Raw genomic sequence first — 22,094 nt, 5'->3', positions numbered from 1 at the left:
ATACTCATTCCCTATTCCTTATCTTTGTGTTTAACATAACGTTTCATTTCCTCCTGCGCCGACGCAATGGACCCTGCATTTGCCATAATTTAACACATTGCTAATTCAATATCAAACAAACGCTGCCTGGTGTCCTCGCCCAGATGACCGCATCATACGTCGTCGGCAGCAAGGTGAGCCCGCCGCCAACCGAGAACAACGAATTCAGAGAGAGAGAAGATCAAAACGCGCGTCAAAGAAAGCTTTCCCATTGGGCGAGAGTGAGATCAGCGAGAACCAACGAGAGAGAGGGGATGCGAATGCCCTCTGCTATTATAAGCCGCTTTCTGTCGTCTGCTCCTAGAGCGGAAACACGGCGGCTGGGTGGACGACGAGGAACGACTCACGGTTTGGAAATCCCCGTGGCAAAGTGTAGTCCTTCATATTTCGTTTCAGTGTCTAGTACTGCGGTGTTGTGCCAACTCCGGTGTGCCTTTGTTCCACCTCCCTTGCTTTTTATCCGCCCGTGTGCGCGTGTTCTATAACAGCCGGTGTGAGTGGCGGGACGTGGTTCAGCTCTACGGTGCGCGATGCGACTGATGCGTGTACTTTGACGGTGGGTTATGCTGGTCAAAGCCACAGTGTGCGTAAAAGGCATCGCTCCCAGGCCACGACTCATTTTCAGCACCAGGCAGACATTGTCTTCTTCAAGTCGACGACACTAGTTCCTGTGGTGAGTGTATCGCCCACGTTTTTTTTTTTTTTTTTTGGATGTGTGGCTTCATGTTGAAGTCCTTCGTAAGGTGTTCAAAACCATAAAGGGTGAGCAGTAAAAACCAGTAAATAAACTAATTTGCGCTTCGTGCTGTAGTTTATTAACGTAGCAAGCGCGAGGGGTTTTAATCAACAAAAGGGATAGTTATATCCCCCGTAGAAAAAGTATTCTATAAAGCTAAATTTGAAATTTAACATTTATATGGATTCAGTCATGAAGGAAAGTTAGATGCGAATACGAACAGATTTTCTAATAATTTGATCGAGGTAACACCGAGGGTTCGGTTAACGGACTTATAGCATACAGAACATAACTTTAAAATACAGTAATATCACAGCGGAAGGTACCTAAGCGTGGCGCATTTCTTATCCTTTCCTTTTTATTTTTGCTTGTGTTCATAACGAATTTCATGTCAATCGTTATTTTAGAGTTTCGAGAATTCATAAAAGGCTAAGAAACAATAATACTAAAAGCACTCAAGGAAAATAGTAGGTGAAAAGACAACAACAACACCCCTTTCTTTTGCGCTGAACAGATACACATTAAATGCCAAGTTATAGTTATTGTTGTTTTAAAGCTCCGCAGCAGCAGAAGTCCTGCGAAGCTCGCCGTGCCCACGAAAGCTCCGGATTTATAAATTATACCACGGGCTTGCCCGCCGAAATCCCGCACACAAGACACTTTTTTCCCCCTCTCGCCTAAATCGTGCAGCCAACACGGCAGAGGATCCAACGTTCGACAACGCCTAAGCCACTGAGAAACCACCGCGGGGAGTCCCGCCATCTTCCACCCTGAAAGTCACTTCATTAGCGCGAGTGATACGGCCAGGACAACAATGCGCTATCAATGCTTCATACATTCCTTCACTCATTAGCCGCACGCGCCGAGTTACAGTGACCCCGTTTTTGTAACCTTCCCGGTTCCTCTCGCGAACGAATCAAATGCTTATTCTGTTATGATTTCTGTTTTTGTTCTGGGATTCCGGCCCACAACTGTCATCCGTTCCCGCGCCCTATTCTCCGTCAATGAGTCCCTGCTCTGCGCACAATAGTGGCCTCGCAGCGGGCGGCATGCGCCGCTTTGTCGGGCGAACCCCTCCAAGCGCCGTCAATAGAGTACGGTGTATATCCTCTCATACGGCTGTTTGTGCCACGAAGTAAGCGGGGAAAAAAAAAAGCGAGTTTATTACGTTTTAGCGATAACTCTGGCTGACAGGCCGACAGCCTCGCTGTCGTTAAATGAGCCGTAGCCTGCAGGAAGCAACGACAGCGTTTTATTTCTCTGCGGGAAACCAGCACCGCATTTGGTAACGGACAGGCCGCCCTGAAGCCAGAAGCAGAAGCAGGAGAGTGATGGGCGGGGTAAAGGGTTTTTCCGTACACTGATGGCATGCAAGAATTCCGAGAGTATTTTACGGCATGGTGACGTCACAACGAAACAGAAGTGGTAAAATGAAGAAACACAATGCTTTGTTGTGGAACTCCTGTGCAATGAAGCCGATGTGGTTGGACGGAGACCCGTAGGGTCGGAACGGGTCATTGGCGAAACGTTTAAGAACACCTACCACAAAAAAAATAATCCCAGCGTCACCTCGTGTGAAATCGGCTTAACCAGTGGAACTGTGGGTTGTCTTTACCGTGGTTACACTTAGCTTCGCCGTCTTTCTTGAGCGTAATGTTAGAGTCGTCTTAGCGGCTGATTGTCATGTAATTTGTTTCCGGGTGGTTCCGGCAAAACAACACCTACAGCCGTTTTTTGTAACCATACTCCCCACGTAGATGGTCGTGATTGATTGACGTTTGTATTCTCTAACGTGTAGAACTTCACTGTACACTAAGTGATTACGACAAGTAAATGAAACTCGGCGTACTGGTAGAGTCGTCTTGGCGGCTGATTGTCATAAAATTTGTTTCGGGATTCTTTCGATGACGCAATAATTAGCGCCGTTTTCTCTAATAACACTCCCTCCTCCGTAGATGACCATGCTTCACTGCGCGACAGGCAGTGTGGCAAAGCCAGCTTACAAAAACCAAGCTCACGCGTTTTTAAAGCTGCCTTCACCTCTAAACAACAATGCATTGCTAGGAAGACTTGCTAGGAGAGCGACACGATACCAGGACAGACTGTTGTTGTTTTTCGTTTATTTAATAGCCTCAAGGCTTAGCAGACACCAAGCGGGTCCGATCTATATCCAGGGAACTAGGTTGGCCTCCCGGACATAGTCCAGCAAGGAACGGTAGGCAGGACCATGGAGCCACCGATGGTAATGCGTGTCTTGCCGAAAATTTGGGCCTGCTTCCATCAAAAATTTCCGTCGAATGTCCTTAGTTCTAGGGCATGTCCGTAAAAAGCTCCGTTACTAAAATTTCTTAGTAAAAAGTCGGTCTATACTAACCTGTCGGGGTCGGCACGCTTCTTATGTTTCAGTTTCGCTAAATAAGGTACGTTGTAAATTGAATTTAAAAAGCATCTATCTACAAGTATTTATTATTATTTTGTTGTTTTTATATAAAAGCGTAGATTGAAAAGATCAAATATATTAAACAAATGTAGCAGAACTTCGGAGTATACTGCCCAACTTTTGGGCGAGTCGTGGAACAAACTGATCGTTCCTTGTGGAAGAATAAGTAAACGAAGTTGTCCTCCTGAGATAAATAATTCGCTAAATTAAACCGAAACCGTAGTTTCGGGGTATTTCGCAGGTACAAAGTTTCGTGAGATAAATGGCGCTAGAGACGGACGGAACCAGAAAAATTGCTTCCCGCTGATGTCCCGTTAGTAGTGTAAGTTCACGATACTGCGTTGCAGCTGCTTTCTTGTCATTAAAGGAGCACTGACACGAAAATTTTGTGTTACACTTTTATTGCTTTTATCGATGCTTAATGGTCTAGCCAACCTGAAACAGCACTTCAAATACTTCAGCGCGCGATAGTTAATTACATTGAACGGCCTGAAAATCGTTTGTTTCAAATTCCCGCGCTTTCAACCCGAACGGCGCATATAACAGACTCCCTGCCTGACCTCACCGCTTTGTGCGGACGTCACCGGCGCCCGCTTGAGAGGGTGTTGCGCCCGCTCGCCGCTCGTGGGGCCGCGCGCATGAAGTGACGTCACGAGTTTTTGACGAGCGCTGTCGCGTCACTTCTTTTTCCTCTCCTGGAGTGATGTCACGGCGATGTCCATTTGCTGAGTGCCGCTCCGCGCGCTGCTCCGTCGGCGCGATAAATGAGATCCAATTGAACTATGTTCTTCGCGTCGCAGGCCGCTCATATTTCAGCCAGGGTATTCTGTTGAGTGAAAGAAGCGAGCTGTGCAATAATATTAACGCCGAAAATTGGTGTCAGTGCTCCTTTAAGTTTAGGTTACGAGTGACCGCACAACAACACGCATAAAAAAAGGACGGATAGCCCTGTTCCATCACGGCATGTGGGTTATACCATGCGGTTTTCCAGTTTACCAATGGCTGTTCTACTGTGTTGTAGTGGATTGAACTGTCGCTCCCTACTCAAACGTAGCCAACCGGCTCTTCGTCTCGCTGCCAATACGCCGGAGGCGTATATGCGTTTCCTAGTCAGTACAGCCAGCTGTCACCTGAGCTTGCTTATGGGGATTATATCACACATAAACGTACCTAAAGCATACAAAACCACCAGAACTGAAATAAATAACAGCCAAAACGAACCTGCAATGGTTGAAAACCACGGTGTAGAAAAATATTCAACAGAAGTAGCCGAAACCGACCTAAAAGGGGAAACCCCGCAAAAACGTAAGCAGCAGTAGCTGAAACTGACCAAAAGGCAAGGGAAATACCCGAAATCCTATTTATAATGCATAAAGATGTCATAAATAGATTATATGCGTGATAACAAATGTTAATATTCAAGACAAACCCTTGAAAATAAAAAAAGAGAAGAAAACAAGCGGTAGCGGGACTTGAACCCGGGTTAGGATGTCCGCTTCGCAATAGCGGAACTACTACACTACGAGACCAAGCGGTTCTGAGCGATTAAATTGAGGGCCACATGCACGTGGACATAGCTTCAAACATGCTCCTAGATGGCGCCATGCGTCGCTTGGCTGTGCTTTCTACACTCTTAATCTGGATCCACATAAGATCCACTTAGTAACTGGAACTTTTTTGCAAAAAAGTTCCACTTATATAATTAGAACCGTGTTCCACATACCCTGAAAATGTAAGTGGAACAGTGCACCACATATTTTTGCAGCTAAATTATCTGGATCGGCGTTCCAAATAAAAGTATACGGATCACTGTTCCAAATAAACGGGTAGTGTAAGTTACTGGAACACTGATCCACGTAAAATGATTATGGATTTATCCGGTGCGCCGCTCCAGGTACCTTCAGACCAGTTGTTTATATAAAACGGTGTTCCGATAGAAGTTGAGAAGCTGTCTATGGGACTCCACTTTTCCAATATATCTGCTTTTCTGTTGGTATAAACTGAGGTCATTTGCCAGGCTGGCGGATGCATTGGTATCAGAAGGAAACCGCAAGCACCATTCTAACGCAGCCTTGACATATGGCCCACAGTGATACCAACAATTCGAAAACAGAAACCGCCGCAGCAGTGTGGTCCCTGACAGTTCCCAACAGTTGCCTATCGGAGCACAGTTCTATATAAAAGCTGGTCTGAGATACCTGGAGCGGCACACAGAGACTTTGGCTTCACCCGCCGCATCCTGTTCTGGGTTTTGGCTGCATGTAAAAGAAACAAGACTCGCATTAAAATACATACCAAACCACTATTAGCATTCATACAATGCTTTTCAAAACACTAAGCAAATTTTATTCGCTCGTATTATTGCGTACATTGGAGATACGGAGGCATATCTGTTTCCACTTGGGCAGAAAATGACCAGCGTACAGGATCAAATACCAAAATGATATCAAGTGGCCAAAACGATCTAAGTGGCATTTTCCTAACATCTGCGCCTCAGGCTCGCAAATAAAGATTTATCAATCAATCAATCAATCGCTAATATTTACCATTCTTTTTTGCTAAAAAAACATGGGTCATAAAGATGGCTTTAACCGCAACCGCGTCACAAACAAACTTGTACATCTACCCTCGCACTAACTCAAAAAGCATTACACAACAGTGAGCATAAAATATGCTGTTTTATCACATGAAATCAGGTACCGCAAATGCGGAAGTACCCACAGCGCTTGCCATACCATGTTTACGCATCCCGGTTCCGAAATATGCAGTTTGCTATTAAATTGTAAGGAAAAGCCAAAAATACAAGCCATACACGGTTGGATTATCACAAGACCTGCAAGAGTGTAGGAAAAGAACACCGGAGCCAATACTAACAATATAACATTTGCACAGAAAAACTTACCGGAAGCATGTGGCACTATTGCAAAACTAAAACATACACCATATATCAATATCAAGCTAACTGTAGCCAAAACCGACTATATACGCGCCCTGAAAAAGCCTTTCACTGAAGTCGCGTTGCTTCCCCTACAATTTGTAGCTATTTAAAATAACTTATAAAAAAAAGCTCATAGCACCCAGTGTGAAACAAAATTTTACAAACCAGATAGCTCGGAGCATGTTACGTATTTTAAAATTTAACAAGCAGCCTAACTCTAAAAACGTTATTAATTCCCTCAAGAACAATTCAGACATCCCAAATAACCAAGCCAGGTAGCGTTGAAACCAAGCCAGGTAGCGTTGAAAGGTGACCAATTTTACCAAGCGAACTTGGAAGCATTTTTCCAGCCGGAACATTTATCTGAGGTAAAATTCACAGTTGCGTGCTACACAAACCCTACTATCAAGACGTCAGTTTGCTTGTGACCAAAGCACTGCCTCTAACAAGTAAGAAATGCTACATAGTCCAAAGTAAACAACTTTTTCAAGCCAAATATGTATTTTTCGCATTCTTCTAGGGCTTAGGTGTCAGCTAAGGTACAGTACAAAAATTGATTAATAAAGCCCCAAACCGTCTGTGTAAATAATTACTACGTTTGCATCCATCAACAGCAGTACTGTAATGGAAAAAATTTTTGAGCTGCACTTGAATAATAAAAACGTTACAGTGCAGTGCCATTAACTACATTAACAGAGTAACAGAGTAGCTGCAAAGGCAGCCTGCGCTTTGTGCCAATAATGAAAAATTGCAAAGGAAAGCACGACTTCACTTTTGCAATTGACATGCCGCTTGCATCTACCAATCATTTGAACCACGACATATCTTTCCGAATAGGCTTCAACGTCTAATTTAAAACTCCAAGTAGAGTGACCACATCAAGTCTTTCGACAGAGCTTTGAACTTAAATGACACCAGGCCACTGTTAAATGGCCAAGAACTCTCTGCAAAAGTCCAGAGAACTCTCCAAAGTCGCCTAAGTTTCAGGAGATTAAGATGAAATATACGGCGAGGATGACCACATCTTGATGTGACAACGGAGGCGGAAAATCCATGACGTGTTTCTTGCAGACAATATTTACGCTGACATTGTCTTCTCTCAAAATAACTGGACCTCGAGAATAACTGGACCACGTCATGTACCTTTAAGGAAGGAACAAGAAAATTTTGTTAGACGATGGCTTTAAATGAGTAAGTTGCTTAGGATACCCCTTTTAGCAGTAATTGATTGAAATATCAGCGATTTCTTGGTTTCTTTTCTGGAAATGCTGCTAACAATGTACAAAAATATTAGCACAGACTGTCAATAGCCGTTCTCTAATTCTGGAAAGCAACCGCACTGGGCGTGGCCGTGGCGCCGTATTATCACAGCAGCAACTCTCAATGTGAAAGCAAAATGTTTGCAAAACTTGAATGCAAAATAAGTTTTTTTGTCCACATGTTGCAGCATCCGAAACATGCTGAATGTGAAGGTACAGTCGAACACGGATATATCGAACACGGGTATATCGAATTATTGTCTATATCGAACTCATGAATTACCCCCTTGAAAATTCTGTGTAAAAGTATAGGAATTCGTACGTTTATTTCGAACGGTATTTTTCCCGACATTGGGTATATCGAACACCGCACGAGCTGGAAGGTGCTCTTCGGCGGTCGCTGCACCCCCGATTTCCGCGGTCGCTTAGTGCCTTCGCCGAAACCAGACAGGGACAGAAGCCGGGGCGTCGGAGCGTCACCCTTGCCTTCTCATGGATAACTGCTCGGCCAACCAAACCACCTGCGAGCTCGACAACATCGAGCTCAAGTTTCTGCCTCCGAACACAACAGCCAGGCTGCAGCCGCTCGACCGCTCGACTAAGTCATTCAAGGTTGGGTACAGGAGGCGACTCCTCGATAGGCTTTTGATGAACCTCCGCGTGGGCACCGAGCTTAAAGTTGACCAGCTGGGGGCCGTACACATGATGACGGGTGCCTGAAACACCGTCAAGCAGAGCGTGGCCAACTGCTTCAGGAAGGCAGGCTTCGTGACGGCCGAACTTTCGGAAGCTTGCGGAGACGGCGACGATGACGAATAGGGCATGGACGACACCTTTCGCGAGCTGTCGTCCATTTTCCAGGCTGCTGTTCCAACCGGACTGTCTGCCGGCGACTTCGTGGACGCTGACAGCAATGTTTAGGCTGTTGCGAGCGTCGGTGACGAGGATATCGTAGCTGCGGTTGCAGGAACCCAGGCTGATAGCTCGAGTGGCGAAGATCGTCCGGACGAGGATGCGGCTACACGATCGTGCTAAACTGGCGGCTGCGTTCAGCTTGATTCTACATAGTTGCGGCGACATGGGAGGAACTGGGCTGTCACACCTCGATAGCTTGGAGAAGATTGAGACCAGCGTCACTAATTCCACGTACAGGACGAAGAAGCAGGCCAAGATCAGCGATTTCTTTTCACGCAAATAAAGCATCCTGTTGCGTTGTTAGTGCGGAATTAGTGGTCATTCTTGAATGCCCCAATCGGTAAGTGGTCTTCCGCAACAGGTGAGGTCTCAGAGGCCATTATTTTTATATCGAATTTTTCATATATAGAACTATTTCGAGATCCCTTTGGAGTTCGATATATCCGGGTTCGACTGTATTTCCCAATATTGGAGTTCACGATTTATTTTTAACAGTAAGATTTTGCTACAAAGAAAACCCACAAATTCAGTCCCGCAAAAATAAAATGCCAACTTCAATAAACACTACCATAAATTGAGTCCCACAAAAATAAAATACCAACTTACCCAACTTAAATTAAGATGCAGGCGTTCCTGGCAGGGCCTCCTCTGAGTGCATTTCCAGGAAAGTTTTGCCAACGTGTCCCCAAAAGCTCTTACTGTCGTTTTCACCTACAGGTCAAGTTGTCACTGAAATGGTGTTTCGAAGCCATTACGTATATTGCAACTACCTAAAAAGGGACCATCAAAGTTCCAGAACTGGGAGTGCGTACTTACTTGTAGAATGCAATGATTTCATCCCGTACAACGGCTTTCATGTGTTTCGTTTTTGTGAACACACACCTTCAAGAACGGTGAACACACGCCTTCAAGAACCAGGAAAATGGCAGTATGCATTCCTTGTTCCATTGTTTTAAGTCCCGGTCCACCCTATTTCCTAGAAAATAAAAACAGTATAAAAATATCGAAGCATAAATTTACGCTTCCCTCTAAGAAGGGAGTACTACAAGATCTCGTACAATGCTTGATTAGTTGTGCTAAAATTTCTTTTGCAGCACAAGCCCTGGTAACGTTTTCAGGCGAAACAATTTTAAATATAAAAATATTTGAACATTTCTAGGCTCATCTGTCATTGCTCCATGCGGAGTGGTGAACGTCTGTATGATACGCAACACTCAAGAGGCACTCTTTCGTGGCTTTGACTTCCACAATGGATTCATAATCTGCCACACTTGTCACGACGACGCCTCGGCGTGCAGAAGATGTCTTCAGCCACAGTGAATGCCACAGCCATGATTTCAGAGGTATATGTAAGGAATGGAAATAATTCGTTTTAATTTCTGTTCTTCAGACAAAGGAAAACAATTGTCGCAAACTACCAGTGTAGAGACAAATGTCTCCACAGTCAGCCATAGTCTGCATCTGGACAGGTTATACAGATCGAATACAGAATGTAGCAATCTGCTTTCGCAGTATATTTTCTAAGTTCAAGGAATCACAGAAATGGGTTAATGTTGGGTGCACATATATTGATGCAAGAACTTATCACCTGAGCGTTGTCGGAAATTATTTCAACTCTCGGGTTACCACCGACATTGACGGCATAAAAATGCAAGAGTGGCTTATTTCCAACGCGGTTCGTGAAGTAGCAACCACTAATTATGGATATTGGATATTTATCCTGAAGTCTCAAGTTACCACTGACATTAACAGCATAGAAACGGCAGAACACTTTCTATATACCCGCTGCGTGTTTCCACATTTCTTCCCCTCTACAAAAGAAACGTTTGTTACTGCGGTACTGCTAAGACAACAACTGTCCCTTCCATTTCTGTACACTTCAGGCAATGTAAAATAGATCATCTCAATTGGTCAAAGGAATTGGAAGAAACATGGAACATAAACATGAAAGATGGAACAGATAAACGTAAGATGACGCCTTGAAAGCACATCAACACAACTCGAAATAGCGTCTACCTTGCGCGCAACGGGCAAGGTCGAAGACTCCCGGTCTGGTAAGCACAGTAAATGCATTCTACTCAGCAGACTAACACAACGCCGCAATTACCACGCAAGTTTTCATAATACCAATAAATCTAAGGACGGACGCTCCGACAAACTTGCTTGGAAGTTGTACACGTGTGCACGCGCGATTATCGCGAGCGACTAACCCGAGAAGATTCGCTACCGCAGAGATACACAGCAACCGTCAATATACAACTAAGCAAAGCCACACAGTAAGGGAACATCCAATCATGAAACGCGCAAACCAGCAACTTCCTTATAGCAATAGCTAACGTACGCAGCCAGAAATGTCTAGCCGACTCTGACCCACGAACACGGAAGTTTTGGTAAATTACGGCTGCAAACGTTCCTCCAACACAAAATATTACACGCCGCGAAAACAAGCATGGACGAAACACGAACAACGGGCAGAGAAGCGGTATGTTTATTGGACGCAGTTAACAAGGATGTCACTGAACAACAACCGTTACCAGCACATAAATAAGCAGCACTGACCTTTTTTGCGCCTCCTGGCAAAACTCCACTTCGTCGAACAGGAAATACAGCCCGGGGATATGAAAAAAAAAAAATTCCCCCGCACCTCCCCGAAGGGAATCGTGCAGAAATGCGAATGCATTGGGTGCACCGATGAGTGTGTTGCGAGTAATGGCGTAATTAATGACGAGAGTGTGAACGTAATCATTTATTCATCAGCACCTGTTTGTGTTATCGTTGTACCTGACGGCCACAATCACTGCCTTGTGATCGCTAAAGTGCACGGTCAAAGGGTCTTTGAGAAGCATACGCACGTCACAGTTTCGCGTAAACACCAGATCAATGCAACTCCCGCGAATGGTAGTGGGGCACGTGTCGAAACCGGCAGAGAGACAATGCATAGAGTGCCTGGTCTGCATGTACTCGACCAGCCACTCGCCACTCTTCTTGCGCACGTCAACGTTGAAGTCGCCAACCAAGACTATGGGGTCAGAGGGTTTGGAGCGCACGCGCACACTTTCCATAGCCGCGTCCAGCTGCGCGGCAACGGCGTCTCGAGCGAGGTTGGGCGCGAGGTACACGGTCACCACAAAGACTCCGTCTCCGGTGTAGGCAAGGGTGTACAAGTCCTTGTACGGAGACGTGTCTCGAAACGGGAGACGTGGCAACGGCGTGCGATATCAAGTTCCCATACACGTTAGACACGAGACTAACACCGCAGCACTCGCCGTCCTTGCCGCTTCGAGCAAACTAGTACAGCTCGCTTCAAGCGCATGCGTTCGGCATTGAGCGCGGAGAGATAACACCTGCGGGCGCACGCCGACGGAGCACGACAACCCCCGATTAAGAAATGCATTCGCATTTACGACGACGACGACGACGAAGGCAGAACTACGAGGCGCGCGCTCACGTGCGCTCGCGCTGGAGGAATGCAGGCGAACGCCGCTCGATGGACGCAAGACAACCCCCGACTAATAAATGCGTTCGCATTTAAAATTCGCAGTTGCACGCCGCAATCAACCCAATCAAACTGCTAAGTTCTAACGGCGCTAAGCTAACGGTTCTCGCCAGCGTGACCGAGAATTTCTTTAGTAAATATCAGGCACATCGCGCGAGCAATTGAGAAACCCGCTTGGGAATGCCACTGGTGGCGCTGCATGCGGGAGACCGTAAAATTAGCGGAGGGAATCCTGGAAGATGGGAGCGCTGCTGTCGTTTAAAGTGTTGACGCAGTCCCAATTTTCATCCGTCGTCGTCGTACCCGTTGCAGCCCCACTGTACCGTGAATCAACGCAAAAACAGCTCTGCCGTGCTGCTGCTGACGCATGCGCATGGAATGCGCTACTGGAGTGGCGGTCTTTTCCTCATGGCTTCGGCAAACTTTCGTTCTCGCGGAGGCTTTGGCGATGCGCCCGCATAAGAGCTCATACAAACTCGGCACACATGATGGCTTATATTTGATTCGGAAAACAGGCATATGCGTCTAAGCGGACGTTTACGCCCGCTGAGGCCGAAACAAAGCTCAGATAATAGCCGCGTTAGCGCGTTAGTACTGGCTAAAGTTGTTTCTCGCGGAGGGCCGTGAGTGCGTGCGATATCCGAGCTTAACTTTGGATGACAATTTCTGCGTTACTGTTTACAATGAACGCAAAAGGGCGTGGCTTCATTTACTGCTTTTCTTGACAACAAGCCTTTGATGATGATGATAGTTGGTGTTTAATGGCGCAAGGCCGACGAGGGCAAAGAGCGCCAGACAACAAGCCTTTCCGTAGTCAATAAAATATACTGCGACGCTCTTAGATACCCACGTTATATAAAGCTACTTACAGCTAATTAGCAAGTAATAATACATCGGCCCGTTTCCCAGCCCTTTTCCCTCCTGAACACCAATACTACAGGAAAACAGCAACTGGGGAAGCAGCTGGAGAAGGCGGGTCATTCAATGAACTTCAATTACTATGACAAGACACAACAACAGCAAGTTAACTCTGCGCATTTTTGCCGTTACTGCACAGCATAATTAGGAATTACAATGTCATTTCAGCATTAATACATACAAAATAATGCAGGTATCAGGTGGTATATTTAGTTGTCCAAGTTTAGTTCCGTTCACCCAGTCAGGCCGCTCCCTGCAAAGAGGCTTTTGTTTTTGCTTGTGGAAATTAAAAGGGACTCACCTGTTAGCATTCCTATCGGACTTACTACGTCATGACCAACGGACTTAAAAACCATCGTGCACCGATACGAATAGTTTTACAAATACATACCGACATTCACAACGGCCTAGTTTGCTTATTTTAGATATATGTCGCTTCTCTACTGAAACAAAGAAATAAAACTCTCGCATGGTAGACCGCTAGCGCCTTCCAGTGAAGACTGGATAAACCAAAATGCGTTTCTTGTTTTTTTTATCTCTGCAAAGAAATGATATACAGCAGAGTCCCGTTAAGACGAACCCGAAGGGACCGTAAAAATGTATTCGTATTATCCGAAATTCATATTAAGCGGAGGTGTATTGCATTGTGGACGTTACAAGAGAAAAATGTTGTGGTTCTTAATCAGCGTTCGTTTTAACCAAGTTCGTCTTATCGAGGGTCTACTGTATTTCTAGAAGAAGCAAACCGGGTCGTTAGTGTCATTTCTGTGAATTTGTAGAAGTTCTTGTATCGGTACATGGTGCTTTCGAATTAGTAAGTCTCATGAATTTGCGTCATGAATTAGTGAGTCCCATATGAATTGGATCAAGTGAGTCACCCTTAATAGCATGCACGAAACGAAAAATGCTAACGAACATCCAAGCATATATAACTACATGCGTGACATGCTGCGTGCAGTGTAAAATGCGGCACAGTCGGTTAACACTATGGATATACCGCATCAGGGCATAAATAACGTGAACTAAGTACCTATTTTACAGCAGATTGTAGCCATTTATACGTTCCTGTAAAGCACTTAAAATTGTGCACGTACTACAACACAGCGAGCTGATGGATGAGCATTGAGCAAGAAACAATGTTTCTGCGACGCTTTGTGAACCAAATGCAGAACATGCAATAGTCTCAACAACTATATATATTTCTTTATGAGGTATCCGCAAAAGCCCAATGAATTCTTCAGCACTACCACGGCTCTGTCCCAAACGCAGAAGAAGAACCTGAGGACATCTGGTCCTTCTCAAATTCAAGTCATTGGTGATTTCAGACGTACTGCACGTCTGCAATTAGCAAAAGACGATATTCACTAAAGCGGTCTGAGCGCCGCAGACAACCTGAAAGGGGTTCGTGGAATTTCTATTTTCGCTAAGATACCCTTTTCTCGCACCTTTCATGCTTTGTACGGTGTTGTTATAGCAGTGGACATATTTTTTTCTGTCAAATGACGTCACTAAAAATACGTCTTAGCCGTCTTAATGAGTAAACTGCTCTAAGACAGTTCCATAGATATCGACGAAGTTTATTAAATGTTTTGTGGTGCGTGCGTGTGTGCGTGTGTGACTGCATGCATGTGTGTGTGTATGTGTGGGTGCGCGGGTGTGCGTTCGTGTCTGTATCTATGTCTGTGGGCGTGTGCGTGCAAGTGCTTGTGCGTGCGCTTGTGCGCCAAAGCGCGTCAAATATATATGTGGTTCATTGTTCCAGTTAATGCAGGATTCAGTGCATACTTCACTGCAGCGCACAAGTTATGTGGAACAAGACACGAGCAAAAAATATACAAAAGCACTGTCCAAAATTTTTACTGGGACATAAGTGGAACAGTAACTGGAACGGCCGAGAGCGCATCCCCTCATTTATTCGGTTCCACATAATAACCACAAACCTAAAGAAAACAAATGGACAGTTCCAGATAAGATCCACTTATATCTCTCGTTCCAGTTATTCTTCGTTTAGATCCAGATAAAAATATGTGGATCACCCCGTTTAACTGGAACTTACATGGAACCAGAAGAAACGCCTATACGCACCCCGCACATGGTACTACAAGCGTTCTCATCACCACCTGCGTCATTACGCACGTTGTGGGACATTTTTTCTGCATATGGCGTCCGTGTAATTCCAACACGTGCGTTTCAATGCAATATTGATGAATATAAAATGCATCGCTAGCTCTTAAAGCATGTGTTGAAGACCAGGAAGCAGACGTATGTTAGAGGACAGCGGTTTAATGCGACCTTCGATTTTCATTCCATCAAGTGAAAAAGCATTTTCATATCGGCTTGAGCGACCGACTTCGCCTGCGTCGGCGGAGCTCTACGGGATTAAAGAAGCACTTCGATATATTCTACGCCAGCCGCCGACATGTTGGACCGTTTTCTCTGATTCGAGAGCAGCACTTCAAAGCTTACAACGCGCTAGCTGTTTCAGCTTTCACGAACATGTCCAGCGCGACGTAATGTATTTGCATCATCTGGCATACGTCGCTGGACATCGCGTTACCTTCCAATGGCTCCCAGGCCACAGCGGCATCATGGGAAATGAGAAAGCGGACGAGGCTGCCCGCAGGGGCCTACAAATGAGAAAAAGAAAGAAGATTTTCTTCACGAAGCATGATGCCGCCACAATGACGAAGGCACTAGCTCTGTCAGAAAGGAACCGTTTATGGTCCTTGCAGCAGCATCATTACGGCTTTTTATATTCCATAGACCCATATGTCAGAATGCGGCTGCCAGAGCGTCTACCCCGCCACGTGGAGCCGTTGCTGCATAGACTTCGTCTTAATGCAGCACTAACAAATTCCTATCTACATCGGATCGGCCAGACACCAAGCCCATATTGCGACAATTGTAGTTCACTTGAAACTGTTGAACACATATTACTGGAATGCTCTGCCTATGCCGACTCAAGGTGCCGTTTACGACATAAAATTGATTGCCTCCACCCTGGACTATTGACATTAAGATTGGTACTTGGACCATGGCCCTCTCCCTCCGCTCAGCGCAAAATCTTGCCCGCGCTATTCGAATTCCTCCAGGACATTGGTGTGTCCACGAAATTGCAGTCGTTCCTCCATCTCAAGAGCCTTTGAACTCAATACCCTGAAGAAGGATCTTATTTTCTTTTTCACTACTACTACTCTCCTTTTCTTCACTACACCTACTACCTTTTTCCCTCTCCTCCTTTCCCCGCAGAGCAGCATGCCGGCGAACTGATGTCGGCAAATCTCTCTGCACTTTCCTCTTTAATAAAGAGTTTATCTCTCTCTCTCTCTCTCTCTCTCGAGGGGGTAATTCGGTAGAGGAAGAAGATGGTGCCACGAGCCTCGCTGCCTGTGAGGTGGCTTCGACGTCTTCGTCTTCTCAACCAGATCACATTTTCCAACAGCATGTTTCCTTTGTTTATTACCTATAAAGAGAAAAAATCCCCAGAAGCGTGTTTGTTTTTGAAGCACTGATACCTTGCTCACATTTCCCGCTTAACGTGTTTTCCGGGAATTTGCAGGTGAGCCGCGAAACAGGCGGAAATTACGACGATTATGTCGTTTGCAACATTTCCTCCATTCTTGTGGCTCGTTTGCGAGCAGCGGACGGTCGGGTCGCCTGGTGCTTGTTGCAACATTGAAAGAGCCAATCAGAGACGTCGAGCCGTGTATGCGTCATAGACGTCTTTCGGCTTCCCCGGAGCCCCTGCAAGCCCCCCGTTCCCGCCTTTTCTTAATGATGCCTTACGGGCTGGTGGTCTCGGCCTGCCTAAAAATATATATAATCAGAGAATATTTACCCGGAGGTTGCTCACAAAGTGCAAAGAATATGTTGACCCAGCCGCCGTGAGAGGGTGTTAATTGCGTATGCTTCAGATGAAGCGTATTTGTATGATACGTACAGCACTTTATGTTATTTTCACGACTCGCCCAGGGAACATCTGTGTTCATAACGAAGAGGAAACGTCTCTCTCAAACTGCAACTGGGGGCACTTTTAACATAGTATGCTTAGGAAAATGTTTAATGTTCACCGTTGGTTTTTGGAAGCAAGCAATCATGCAGTACGTTTTAGGGAATAAATGGCTTCATTTGGGCTAGCTTTACAACTACTTTTACAAACATCTGCATCAATACATCATCATCAACAACAGCCTATTCAGGCCCACTGTAGGACGAAAGCCCCTCCCATTGACTTCCAACCGCTCCTGCCCTGAGCTGCTCGAGTCCCTTTTTTTTGCCCCCTAGCCTCCGTATTTAATTCCTCCATAGCGTTATCGGCCTGCCCCTTCTTCTAGAGCCGCCGCTCGGTATCCGCTCGGTACCCTGGTGCTCCGCCGGTTCTCATTTCCTCTCACTACATGGCCAGCCCAAGCCCGTTGCTTTTTCTTTACTTGAACTATGATATCGTCAACTCTAGCTTGTTCCCTGATCCAGGAAGTTCGTTTCCTGTCCCTATAGCGGGATTCACACGAGGGAGAAACCCTCTCACGGAGGCGGACGGATATGTGACGTCAACAGCACGTGACCGGGTTATCCGGCCTGGCGGCGCATCCACACGCGCGGAGCTACGCGGAGTGACTAGCAGACGACACCGCCGAGGAACAGGTTCCATTCCCCGCCGAGGGCCACCGCCGTCGAGCGAAAACATGCGGAGGCATTTTCTTTCGCGGAGCCACCGCGGGCTATCCCCACCGAGGGGCGGAGCCTAAAACCGGTCACGTGAGCGGGTCCCGTGGGCCAAAAAGAGAGGGTTTCTCCGTCGTGTGAATCCCGCTTAAGCGTTCCCTCGATCATCATTCGTTTCAGGGCCTGTTGAACCGATGTAAATTTGCTTTCCACTTGTTTAGTAAGGCGCCAAGTTTTAGCTCCATATGTCATCACCGGCAGTACGCATTGGTTGTATTGCACATGCTTCTTTTGACGACATAGTCTTGCTGAGTCAGACTGCGGAATACCTGCAAAAAACGCGTGAGGAACTACATCAGAAAGTGTGGCCATGGGGCTAAAAAGAGAGACGAATAAACATGCCGAAAGCGCCCTGTTCAGCATATGTAACGAAATGCTAGAACAAGTGCAAGAATATAACTGCCTCCGACAAGTTGTCAGTAATGACCCCAACCTCGAGAGAGAAATCTGGCGCAGAATAAGTACGGGCTGGGGTGCACTAAGCCAACACTCCCAAATTGATTGATTGTAGGGTTTAACGCGCCGATGCAACGCAGGCAATGAGGCGCGCCGTAGTGGAGGGCTCCGGATTAGTTTTGACCACCTGGGGATCTTTAACGTGCGCCGAAATCTCGTACACACGGGCGTTTTTGCTTTTCGCCTTCATCAGAAAAGCGGCCGCCGCGGCCGGGAATCGAACCCGCGACCTCGTGCCAACACTCCCAAATATTGAAAAGTAAGCACCAATACACTTTCATCTTTTCTAGCTTTTTAAAGCAAACCCGCACTCCGCATTTGAGGCAATTTACTATCTCCCAGATATTCACATCGTCTAGAACGCATGAACACGAGTCCCTGGAGGGTAATGATGTGACTCGCGCCTCTGCCGGCGCATTCTTACTCCGAGCATTCGCTGAAGACCCGGACCCGGACCAGGCTCTGCAACCTGCACCAACGCACTACCACAAAATCTTACACCGTTACCGCCTGCCGCACCCTTATCTTACGTAGGAAGAAGAGCGACCCCTTCAGGCCGTATACAAACACACACTTTCCCTCACGGAACATGCCTCCACCTCGTGTTCACAACTCAGTATTACTGTACACATTGTGCTGCGCGCCTGCAGAGACCCAAGTTCAAACCCCATCGGATCGCACATTGGTTTTGTAACACACTGGCCGAGGTTGAGCAGTTCCGCGTGGACCCTGAAGGGTCGTGCCGCGCAAGAGCGAGGAACATTGCTCTGCATTACATTGCATTGCATTGGATTGGATTGGATTGGATTGGATTGGAAATCCAATGCAACTGGAGTGTATACGGGTGTGTAGAGAATGGGGTCTGCTCATTCGCCGGTGTGCGCATTCCAGAGGAGTGACGTCATAGCCGCGGCAGACGCACTGGCGCCGGCGCGTGCATGCAGCTGCGCGCCTCCGTTGCGCAGTAGCAAAGTCTGAGGCTGCGCCGGCGCCGCTTGACAGCTGTTTCGCGCGGCTCTTGGAGAGCCGTGCTGCGCATGCGCGAGGAGCAGTTACTGGACTGGACTGGACTGGATCGGACTGCACTGGACTGGATTGTATTGGATTGGATTGCTGAACCTTAGCTCACGCTACGTATATTCTGGCATAGCCGAGCTAAGCCACTGCTAATTTTTAGATGCAGAGCATATGGTTCACTCGCCTTGTCCCTCCGGCGTCGTCATCGTCGGCGGCGGCGGCGTTGTCCGCCCCTCCCCCATTCTCCTCGCCGCGCCAGCTGCGCTCTCCGCCGCTCACCCCCTCTCCTCTCCGATAGCGAACACTCTCTCGCGAGGGGCATTGGGTTGGATTGGATTGGCTTGGCTTGGCTTGGATTGGGATTTGGATTGGATTAAAGTGGATTGTGTTGGATTGTGTTGCGTCATAGCCGCGGCACGTTGCGTCATAGCCGCGGCAGACGCGCTGGGGCCGGCGCATGTGCAGTACTCTCTCTTCCGCGGTTTCCTCTCCTTCGGGCGCGCTGCGCATATAACCGGTGTGTCGTCCTCCGGCGAAGCAACATCCACGCTTGGCTCAAACACCTAGAGTCCACGCCGCTTTACAAGTACGCCAACGTCGTCATTGACTGGGACAGGCTTACGCAGTCCCCTCAACGTTATGCGCGCTATAAAACGCAGTCCCTTCGCCGCTCCGCCTCTGCGTCGCATCTTACACAGGGGTTCCCGCGAGGGGAGGTGGGAGTTTTTTTTATTAGATATTTACAGCGGTGGCCATTTTCTTGATCTGGCAAACAACTATACAACGACGACGGTTTTTCGCGTAATGGGGCACTTGAGCTTTTTGCGTTTTAGCAGCCTGAACACATACGGCGCGTTAGCGTCATTGAGTCGCCTGGGGACGACGTAACATGGGGGGAAAATGGGGGGGGGGAGGAAAGCGCTAACAGGAGGTCTGCTAGAGGGACAACAACAAACTACGTCGTGCACACAAAGGCAGACGCGCACAAACAACCGCGAGTCGTGCCTTGGGACAAAGCCCAGATACCTCCCCATTCAGAATGCGCACATTGCGTGCGGTGCTTTCAGATACGTGGTTTATACAATTACGGGTTAAGCGCTTTTGTCGCTCTCCCAGAGGATCTGTGTACTCCTGCCGACGAAACTATCTCGACGGAAGTGTTGACGATTCTCCTCACGGCGTTTAAATGGCGTCCGCGTAATTCCCAGGTCACGCTCATGACGCGGGGCGCGATGACGTCACGCGCATGCGCAGTGAGCATGCAAGTAGGTATTTTTTTTTCTGCGACTCAACATTGTCTTCATCTATACACAGCTGCAGCCCTTTCAAGTAATTCTGCCCTTCGTAAGCAGTTGACGCCCCTTCGCGGTGTAAACAACGGGTTTTAATTGCATGGTGCACAACTTTCGTCAAGGATAAAAATTCCTCGAATCCTCATGCCTTTTGTGTCATCTGTCTCCGTACCACGTGGCTAGCGCCGAAGCGCCCTTGCGCCTCTACTGCGTGTTCACGCATAGAGAGGACGGAGCGACACAGCGCACGCGAGAATAAACGCGGTCATTATACGCCGAGACAGGAGTTGCCTTGCGAGTAGGCTAGCTGATTCACTCGCTCTCCCTTTGTTTCAAAGTGCTCCGTCACACGCTGAACGTTGCACACTGATTGCCACACTGCTAAGCAACTAATTTGCCAACGAGAAATTTGCCGTGCGTTTTTAGTGCCGGAAGTTGTTTCTTTATCTTAAATTCGTGGTATCTACCGGCACCTGCGCATTCACCTGGGCGGATACTTTTTTCTATTGAGAGTACCCTTAGGGGCCCCGGAAAGGGGTAGTACATAAAGGGGGGGGGGAGACAATTTAAAACAAAATAAAAGTAAAAAAAAACATACTGTAATGCACTGCAAAAGTGGTACAAAATATTCTCAGCGAATGTACAGATGCACGTAAAGCACATCAACGAAAGTAACGTTTTATAAACAAAACAATGCAACATTGAAGAGAAAAAGCATATAGGTGACCTTAAACAAACATTACGGTGGTGGTCGCGGAAAGTGTTTACAAATCTGACAGGGCTCTGCAGATTATAAACAAAACAATGCAACATTGAAGAGAAAAAGCATATAGGTGACCTTAAATGGAAGAGACAAACATTACGGTGGTAGTCGCGGAAAGTGTTTACAAATCTGACAGGGCTCTGCAGAATGCGTCGTAGTTACTGATTGTGGCAATGTGACAAGGCAGATCGTTCTATAGTTTTATCGCTAATAAGAGTGGCGAGTAGTTGCACATGTTAGTGCGCGCAAATGGGATGAATACTTTTAACGGGTGATCGGTAAGGCGGGAGATGTGCGGTGCCGCTTGGATGTGTAAATTACGGAACGAGGATGCGCTATGGTAAATTAAAAAAAAAAATCTGAAGTAGGAAGTTTTGGCGACGTTGTTGCAAGGTTTCTCAGTTTAGGCTATTTCGGAGTTGGGTTGTGCTCTCGCGAGCGTATATTTACGGAAAATGAAGCGGGTAGCGCGATTTCGGACTGCTTCGTGGGATTGCCTAAGATACGTTTGATGAGGGTTCCGGATGATAGCCGCGTATTCAAGTTGTGGTCTTACAAACGAGGTGTATGCAGTCTGTTTGGTTTCCGGTGTAGTCATGTAAAGTGATTTACGTAGAAGTCCTAGGGTCTTGCTTGCTTTTTTTTGTTTGTAATGTAGTCAATTTGGGCGTAAGATTGGGGGTGAGAATTACCGCGAGGTATTTGCAATGGGTTGTACGCGCAATGTTGGAGTCATAAATAGAATAATCAAAGGCGAGAGGAGAGTAGTACATTTGTGAATGCCATGACTTCAGTCTTTTCAATGTTTATACGCATTAGCCACTTGGCGCACCAGGATAATAGGGCGTTTAAGTCGTTTTGTAGTATACTCGGTTACAACTCAAGAACGGCACCACATCATGTAGTGTATCACTCCGCCAAAGCGCCGGGCCCGTGACGTCAGTGCGCGCGCGTTTTGAAAGGGGTTTGCTATGAATTCGTGATATCGTCTGCCTTGTCTCACGCAGTTTGTTTGTCGTCACTGGAGTCGTTTATAAGCATATTAAGTCCAAAAAATCACGGGAACGGCTCCCGCCATGTTCAAAATATTCCCTGTAACG

At 46.8% G+C, this 22,094-nt stretch overlaps 1 protein-coding gene across 2 annotated transcripts in view; it reads left to right on the top strand.

Annotated features, from left to right (window-relative positions):
* Positions 1-337: 337 nt before the first annotated feature.
* Positions 338-22,094, top strand: part of LOC144138594 (diacylglycerol lipase-beta-like) — a 90,481-nt gene continuing 68,724 nt past the window's right edge. For both annotated transcript variants that reach the window (XM_077670961.1, XM_077670959.1), the window contains exon 1: positions 338-712. The gene's annotated coding sequence lies outside the window, so the exon portion shown is untranslated. The remainder of the gene's footprint in view (positions 713-22,094) is intronic.

The sequence above is a fragment of the Haemaphysalis longicornis genome, unplaced genomic scaffold (assembly GCF_048455015.1).
Source record: "Haemaphysalis longicornis isolate Haplotype H1 unplaced genomic scaffold, Haemaphysalis longicornis Haplotype H1 scaffold_5, whole genome shotgun sequence".
In the NCBI taxonomy this organism is placed as follows: domain Eukaryota; kingdom Metazoa; phylum Arthropoda; class Arachnida; order Ixodida; family Ixodidae; genus Haemaphysalis; species Haemaphysalis longicornis.
This window is presented reverse-complemented; position numbering and strand designations above follow the sequence as displayed.